Source organism: Sinocyclocheilus grahami, unplaced genomic scaffold (assembly GCF_001515645.1).
Source record: "Sinocyclocheilus grahami isolate Dianchi unplaced genomic scaffold, SAMN03320097.WGS_v1.1 scaffold1131.1, whole genome shotgun sequence".
NCBI lineage: Eukaryota > Metazoa > Chordata > Actinopteri > Cypriniformes > Cyprinidae > Sinocyclocheilus > Sinocyclocheilus grahami.
Genome location: NW_015506310.1, coordinates 241,622 through 250,483, shown reverse-complemented (window position 1 = coordinate 250,483; position 8,862 = coordinate 241,622). Strand labels below are relative to the sequence as shown.

Below are 8,862 nucleotides of genomic sequence, written 5' to 3'. Positions count from 1 at the left end.
ACAAAGAGTGAAAAATTTAAGGGGGTCTGAATACTTTCCGTACCCACTGTATATATATATATATATATATATATACACAACATACAAAATTGAGAAAGATTCTGAAAAACAGTTCTTAAAATGACATTTTACTTTAAATGGATTCAAAAGGACATTTCTTTAAATAACATTTTATTTCATTAAAATGATCATAACATATAGAATTTAATTCAATTTGTTTCCTGGAAAAAAATACTTTTTTTTTAAATAAAATAATTTTTGCAATGTGTCAAGCATTTTAATGTAATAACTACATGCCACACAAAGATCCAGATCTGAAATGTTTACCAGAAATATTTCTTTGTCTACAGAGAGTTTCAGAGCTAGCAGAATTCAACATTTGGCATCTTACCTCTTAACTTCACTTTCTTAGACCGGGAAAGCATGGACGATCGATCAAATGTCTGAAAGATAGTAAATAAATACAAGATTTAAATCATTTCATGCTGCGTACCTTAATCTTAAATTATATATACATTAAGTTGTCTTCAGCACACTCACAAGATAGACAGATGAGGTTTCAGATGTGGGTGTGGCCAGTGAGTCCTGCTGCAGCATGTCAATCTGCAGGGAGGGGACTAGGGCGTAGTGGGCGGGGCTACCACCTTTCTCACTTTTCCTTCTACTACGCCGACTACTGCGACGTCCAGTGTGGTACTCCTCTGTCCCCGCCTTGTCCTCACATACATATCGCATCAGGGAGTTTTCTGTTAATAAACGTGTAGGATTATGAAACTACATGCTGATTATAAAATGGGACAAAGCACATGTTCAATGCACTGTCTGTTTTGAAAATTTAATAAAGCAGTTTTTATTGTGCCTTTTAAAATAATGTAATGGTTAGAGTTGAAATCAAATTATCCAGAGGTATCATGATCAAAGAATACGGCTAAAAGATGCTGTGTTGCACATGTACAAATTTGATATAAATTCTGCCAGCGTGACTAAAGAAAGCATTCTCTCTGCTCCCACTCCTTCAGCAACAGAGCCTGGCCTCAACCAATCAGAAGCCAGCATCTTGGCAAGACCTCTATGTTGGAGTTACCATGGCAATACAAAACCAAAAAAATCCCAAAATCTCAAAGAGCCAGCGATATACTGGCAGACAGATCCCAGAGAAAATGAGGTAAATGTAGGGGAGACGGGGACAATCTGAGCACAATGGCTAAAGATTTTAAAATGTGCCAATGGGGAGGTCAGGGATGAAATCAGTGATGAAATCACTGCTTCAGTATAACCTAAGGAAAAGATATCAAAACAACATCCTCCTCAATGCTCATCCACCCACATACAAACACACACACCTCTTCTGATCTCTTTCTTCAGCTTGGCGGGATCTTCATAGTCTCCAACCCAGTTATATTCTACGGGCATGGAAATAGGCCTCAGCCGACCTAGTACACAAGCACAGAGAAATCGAAACAAAATCAAATAATACATTACAGCACAATACACATATTGGGCCAGGAGTAAAAAATTAAGAATAACTTCATTGTTAAAGGGGTCATATGATGTTGCTAAAAAAGAACATTATTTTGTGTATTTGGTGTAATGAAATGTGTTTATGCGGTTCAAGGTTAAAAAAACACATTATTTTCCACATACTGTACATTATTGTTTCTCCTCTATGCCCCGCCTTTCTGAAACGCATTTTTTTACAAAGATTTTTACAAAGCTCATCGGTCTGAAAAGCGAGGTGTGCTCTGATTGGCCAGCTATCCAGTGCGTTGTGATTGGCCGAATACCTCAAGCGTGTGACGGAAATATTACGCCCCTTACCATATTGTGATGCCTTGTCCGGCTGGAGCGATGATTCAAAAACATGAAAACCCATTAAACGAGGCATTCGTTGTATCCAGTGGGGACATAATTATGGATTATAATGACTTATACTGTCTTTTTACGCGTTGTGTTGCATCGCGCCGCGTAAACATAAAACCATGTCTGTATTTGTGATCAGAGAAATGACAAACAACAAGCCCTACTCTACACTGCCAAAAAAACTCGCTTTAAATATATAAAATATAAAAACTCTTTAAATATAAAAAACGTACTTACAGTCTATGAGTCAGAACAGCCGGCATTGTAGTCTACTCTACCAGGATCAGTAAACAGTCCTCCATAAAATGTGCTGCACACATCTGAATATTTGGGTTGAAGTGTTCTGGAACAGTGTTGTAAATACAACTTAACCACTGATTTCTAGTCGAGTAGTTTCGCTTTCACAACGAAACACAGCATCACACACAGCGGCGGCCTAGAGTGAGCAGAGGCCGGGGGCTGCTCCCTCTCTCTCTCTCTCTCTCTCTCTCTCTCTCTCTCTTGCTCGCTGACTCTCTCTTTTGCTCTCTCTCTTACTCGCTCTCTCACTCTCTCTCTCTCGCTCGCACACACGATGCTGGACTCCACTTCGTCCACAGTGAAAGCCGATCCGGCGATCCACAGCGCGAAGTTGATGTATTTCCTCAGCGACCAGCACGGATCAGCTCTAGGCATGACGAAGCGGATATCATCCTCTTTTGGAAGACCAAACAAAGTAGTTTCGCTTTCACAACGAAACACACAGCGCCTTCATGACATGGCGGCGGCGGCAACAACAATACTACAGCGAGAATAAAAGTTACGCCTTCTTTCTTTGCGTGAACATTTGGGTGGTGTTATGCAAATCTTCCCACATCGTGACGTAGACATGTTGGGGCGTGTTAGAATGAGCCGTTTTAGGTAGGCGTGGTTGACTCTTAACTTTTATAAAGAATATCTCTTTGGATTTGAGACTTTAGTCTTTGCAACTTTACAGATCTTCTTTATGCACCAAAAGCTTGTAACACTCCAAAGAGAAAGGAAAATTTGAAATCGCATCATATGACCCCTTTAAGCTTACTGCAATGATTTATGGCCATTTTAATGTAATGTACGTCTGTATATACAGTATATTCTGTGTTGCAGATAAAAACAGCCTGCAAACACCAAACCATTATATCATTATAAGAAAGCATGTACCATATGTAGGAGTGCTGTCCCTGCGTACGGGTGGAGGGCCCTGATTCTGATCATACTCGTAACAGTACAAGACCGCATCCTCATCTAACAGGGGGAATCGCCTCCGGCACTCCTGATCCATGAAGGAATTGGGCGAATCAGAACCTTTAGCGGCCTGCTGGCAGTTGCTGGTCAGATTTCCTATGTCGTCTCTGCAATGGTAAGTGAAATGTTTTATAATCTTTTGCTCCACAGATCTTAAATGCGAATTAGATTTTGACCGTTCCAAAAGATAAATGATTTCCAGTGCAAAAATCACCACTTGTTTCTTGTTGCTTATTGGTTGAACCAAAAAGATCCATCTCCAAATGGTCTCATGATATTTTGCTCTTTATGGCTTGATATATTTCACTTGAAGAAGTCTGGGGTCAGTAAGATTCTCTTAAATAAATTAATAATTTTATTTAGCAAGGACGAAATAAATTGATCAAAAGTGACAATAAAATCATTTTTATTAAATGCAAACTCAGTGAGCATCAGATATTTCTTAAAAAAAAAGTCTTACTGACCCTAAACTTTTGTACTGTTCTCAAAAAGTGCATGTTGAGGGGGTTTTCCTAATCAAGTCCAATCAGTATAATCAAACACAGCTGGACTCAAATGAAGGTGTAGAACCATCTCAAGGATGATCAGAAGAAATGGACAGCACCTGAGTTAAATATATGAGTGTCACAGCAAAGGGTCTGAATACTTAGGACCATGTGATATTTCAGCTTTTCTTTTTTAATAAATCTGCAAAAATGTCAACAATTCTGTGTTTTTCTGTCAATATGGGGTGCTGTGTGTACATTAATGAGGAAAAAAACTAACTTAAATGATTTTAGCAAATGGCTGCAATGTAACAAAGAGTGAAAAATTTAAGGGGGTCTGAATACTTTCCGTACCCACTGTATATATATATACTGTGTGCATCTGTGTACTAGTTTGTGTTGTAATACTGTACCTGGGTGTGTATGGCTCATCTGGGGGAGGGGGGATGAAGAGGTCCTGTAGAGTGCAGCTGTCCCGTCTGGATGGGGTACTGAGAGTGCTGGATGGTGTGGCCATGCTACTGCTGGGGCTGGGAGGAATGATGGGCTAAAAACAGTGGTACAGTTAGCTTTAGCATTTCTAACATCCCTTAGGAAAGTTGTTATACGCTTTTGCGTTTTGATGCAGGCCATTTTCAAGTTTACTTTTTAACTTGTCAGAGTGCTTTCATTATTCATCATTTCATAGCAGGTAAAGAAACACATAAAAAGTGTACAAATGTCCTCTCCATTTCACGCGGATATATGAAATACATATGGTACATGACAAATATTATCAACAAATATCAAAAATAATAATATATAGTAATTTCCCTAGAAATGAAGCACTCATCCCAGTGGTGGAATATCTGACCCTTGTGTGTCTGTGGAAGAAGAAATGCGAAAAGAAATAGCATCTATCTCATTTAGATGTTCAGCCATGCTGATTCTGTGTCCTCTTGCTTTAATGTATTCAAAACATAAAACACGGCTTTGGTTTTGTGTAAATAAAATGCCTTCTCAGTGTCTTCAACTTTGCTGTTGTCATGACAATCAGTGTGTCTTGTTCGCTGTCAGCTGTGCAATTCGAAACGGCAAATAAGAAATAAATATGTGCAATTTATATACTGCACAGTCAAGCGTCTAAAATGACATTCCACATTTTCCTCTAAGGGCCACAGTAAAGCTTCCTGATGTGCTGGGGCTTCAGTGGAGCAGCAGAGGAGATTGAGGAAGGAGGGATAAGCACCAGATTAGAGGTAAAAAGATGAAAGAGAAAAAAGGGAGGTTGGTGGGTGGGGGAAGAGTGGAGCGAAGTTTTGCCATGCAATATAGTTGGTCAAAGCCCTAAGGGAGGGGAAGAGTGCTCCTAATGCTGCTAAAAAAAGAACAGGCACAGATTGGGGGACTACGCCACGGCATATTATCAATTCCCACACACCACTTAATCCTCATACGGCACACATCCCATCAGTACCTGCAGGGCGAGGGGCTTCCATCTCATGTTCTTGAGTAAGGCTGGGGCTGACGTGAGAGTGCTTTGAGGTCGTTTCTTTAGCGTGAGGGTCACACCTGCAGGATTGCTACGTAAAGAGTTTACTAGGTTCTTCAGCTGCCAGCCCACCTACGCAAGTCAAACACACGTGTTCACTTCATAACACAACACAGTCAGAAAATAATTCAAAACATACCAGCATTATGTCATCTCGTTAATGGGGTCATTCTTCATGTCCCCACCATATACTGCACGTCTTAATATATTGGTTAAATCATTAAACGAGATGGAAAACTATACACTTTACCATTCAAAAGTTTGGGATCAGTGAGATTTTTTTTTTTTTTCTGAAGAACCATACAGGGGCTTAACAGGTTCTTTATATATGGTAGTGGTGCTAAATAGCACCTTAACCACTCCAAAGAACTGCTGAAGAACCGCTGAAGAACTGTTGAAGAACCTTTTTTTTTTAGAGTGTATCACCATCCTGTAAAGTCTAGATGGTGTATAATAGTATCTATGTACTATTTTTTAATGAATGAATTTTCCCCTAGCTTCCCTTATGTTCTTACCCACATTAGATAAGATATCCAGCCAGTCATCATCGTGAATATTAATCCCCAAATCCTTCTGCCATATTGTTTTCAGGATATTACAAGTATCTGCAGTTACATTAAGCATTGATTTGTAACATATAGAAGCAGTTTGAGTTCCACATGGTAACTAAATCACTGGCATTGAATTTGTTCTTAACACAGTGTCTGATCTGCAGATATTCCTGTCGAAAGCCTTTTCGGCATCTAGAGATATAGCTGTGATCGGGGTGTTCTCTGAAGCGTTTAGCCACATCAGGTGAATTAGCCTTCTCACATTATCGGCTGATGACCTTCCCTTGATGAAGCCCACTTGGTCCTTGTGAATTATATCTGGTAGAACCTTCTCCAGCCGTGAAGTCAAAATTTTTGCCAACACCTTACAGTCCACATTAATAAGGCTTACTGGTCTAAAATTAGCAGGATCCGTTAAATCCCTATCCTTTTTAGGTATCAGTGTTATCAATGCTTCCATAAAAGTCCTAGGTAACACTTCAGTTTCAAACGCCTCTGTATAGACTTCTGTTAAAATTGGAGCCAATATGTCGACATACTTTTTGTAGTATTCTGACAGAAGCCCGTCTGCCCCCGATGATTTGCCAGGCTTCATAAAGGTTATTGCAGCTCAGACCTCTTCTTGTGTAATGGGAACGTCTAGAGACTCTGATTGTAAGACATCTAATTTAGGCACACCCTGTCGAAAGCCTTTTCGGCATCTAGAGATATAGCTGTGATCGGGGTGTTCTCTGAAGCGTTTAGCCACATCAGGTGAATTAGCCTTCTCACATTATCGGCTGATGACCTTCCCTTGATGAAGCCCACTTGGTCCTTGTGAATTATATCTGGTAGAACCTTCTCCAGCCGTGAAGTCAAAATTTTTGCCAACACCTTACAGTCCACATTAATAAGGCTTACTGGTATAAAATTAGCAGGATCCATTAAATCCCTATCCTTTTTAGGTATCAGTGTTATCAATGCTTCCATAAAAGTACTAGGTAACACTTCAGTTTCAAACGCCTCTGTATAGACTTCTGTTAAAATTGGAGCCAATATGTCGACATACTTTTTGTAGTATTCTGACGGAAGCCCGTCTGCCCCCGATGATTTGCCAGGCTTCATAAAGGTTATTGCAGCTCAGACCTTTTCTTTTGTAATGGGAACGTCTAGAGACTCTGATTGTAAGACATCTAATTTAGGCATCTTTATATTAGAAAAAAATTGTTTCAGTTTTCCTTCATCCGAACTACCTGATGATGTATATAATTGTTTATAGAAATTCTGAAAAACCTCATTTATTTCTTTTGTCAGTGAGACCATAGTATTCCCTTTCTTAATGGCCGGAATAATGTTAGCAGCGTTTTGTTGTTTTAATTGTCTGGAAAGGAGCTTGCCCGCTTTTTCACCTCCTTCGTAAAACCTAGTTCATAGTCTAAATAATGCATACTCAGCTTTTTTATTGTATATATCATGTAACTGAAATTTGCAAATATCCTGATATAAATCATTAGAGTAAAGTCTAGCCAGCTCCTTCTCCATTATACAAATAGTTGTTTCCAATTTCTTAACCAAATCTCTTCCTTCCTTTTTCTTTCTTGCTGCTTGAGCAATACATTTCCCTCTAATATATGCCTTTGAGGCCTCCCATACAGACGCCAATCTATCAGTGCTTCCGATATTCAATTCAAAGAAAGAGGTCAGATCATCAGCCAACAATGTGCCAAAACATTCATCTTGTAATAATGCAGTATTTAAACGCCACCTTCCCTTTCTACCAACTTCTGTGTTTAGAGCTATATCCAATTCTACCGTTACATGGCCTGATAACACTATAGCTCCAATTTTACAATCTACAACTTGATCAATAATAGAATTTGAAAAAAAAAAAAATCTATCCTAGAGTGAGATTTATGGCAATGAGAGTAAAAAGTATACTCTCTTTCCGTTGGATTGACCAGGCGCCATATATCAGTCAATCCGATATCCTCTGTTAGCATATGAAGGGCAGCCCTATCCCTTGGTATAGAAGGTCCTTGATATATACTCTTATCCAAAACCCCATCCATGACCTGATTAAAGTCCCCTGCCAAAATTATTTGTCCCTCTTTGTCCCCAAGAATCTTGTTTATCTTATTAATAAAATCTGGATCTGCCTTATTTGGGGCATATACATTGCATAATATCACTTTAACTCCATTAATGAGAGTTTCTATACATATAATCCTGCCAGCATCGTCTTTAGCTTCCGTTAACATTAAAAAATTAAGCCTCTTATTTATTAGGATCATTACCCCATTTTGTTTGCTCGTAAATGATGAATAAAATCTCTTTTGAATTTTAGTGCTTCATTGTCTTGGACAAAAGCAACATCTACTTGTTTATGTTTGAGATATGACAGGACCTTTTTTCTTTTAATTGGGCTTCCACATCCGTTAATATTCCATGTCATAAATCTGATGTGACTACCCATTTTTTAAAACAAATGAATCGCACATAATCGTGCGAGTAATCAAATGCGTTAGGTGACTGCCCCCTACTGGGGAATGACATAGACCGTGATGTAAATTTTTTCAAGTTAAACAAACAGCAGTTGAACATTTCAAATACAAAAACAACCTTCTGTAACACCCTGTTGATTAACGAAAAGCAATTAACCCCTCCCACGAACTTAACAACAGAAAAAATAAGAACAGTAAACAACAAAAAATGACCGGTTATACCAAACAATGAGGACCGTCTACGTTCAAACACCCCGAGATTGCGGTCCGTGAAGTGCCGAATCAGCTATCCAGCCTGGTCTCTGGCTGTCAAAACTGTTCTAAGACAGCACAGGTATTCGACTCCTCCTCCCACCCAATGCACCTGACCCATCAACTCCACTCGGCGATTTTGCAACAAACATTTGGTCCCTTTATCCTGGTGCCCCGCAATGTTCTTTAATGAACTGCTCTGCATCCGCACTCGATGTAAACACCATATTCTTCCCTTGCCATGTGAAACGGAGTGAGGTTGGATATGACAGTGTGTATCTGACATTGACACTTCTCAGCATCCTCCGCGACGCAGTGAATTCCCTTCGTCTTCTGGCCAGCTCTCTTGACATGTCGGGAAAGAAGGAAATCCTACATCCATCCCATTCGATCATTCCTTTTTCTCTGGCCGCTTGTAGTACTTTCTCCCTGGCTGAGGA

The 8,862-nt window shown here is 39.5% G+C and overlaps 1 pseudogene; it reads right to left on the bottom strand.

Moving 5' to 3' along the window:
* LOC107567160 (connector enhancer of kinase suppressor of ras 2-like) overlaps window positions 1–8,862 on the bottom strand; it is a 65,435-nt pseudogene that overhangs the window by 9,121 nt on the left and 47,452 nt on the right.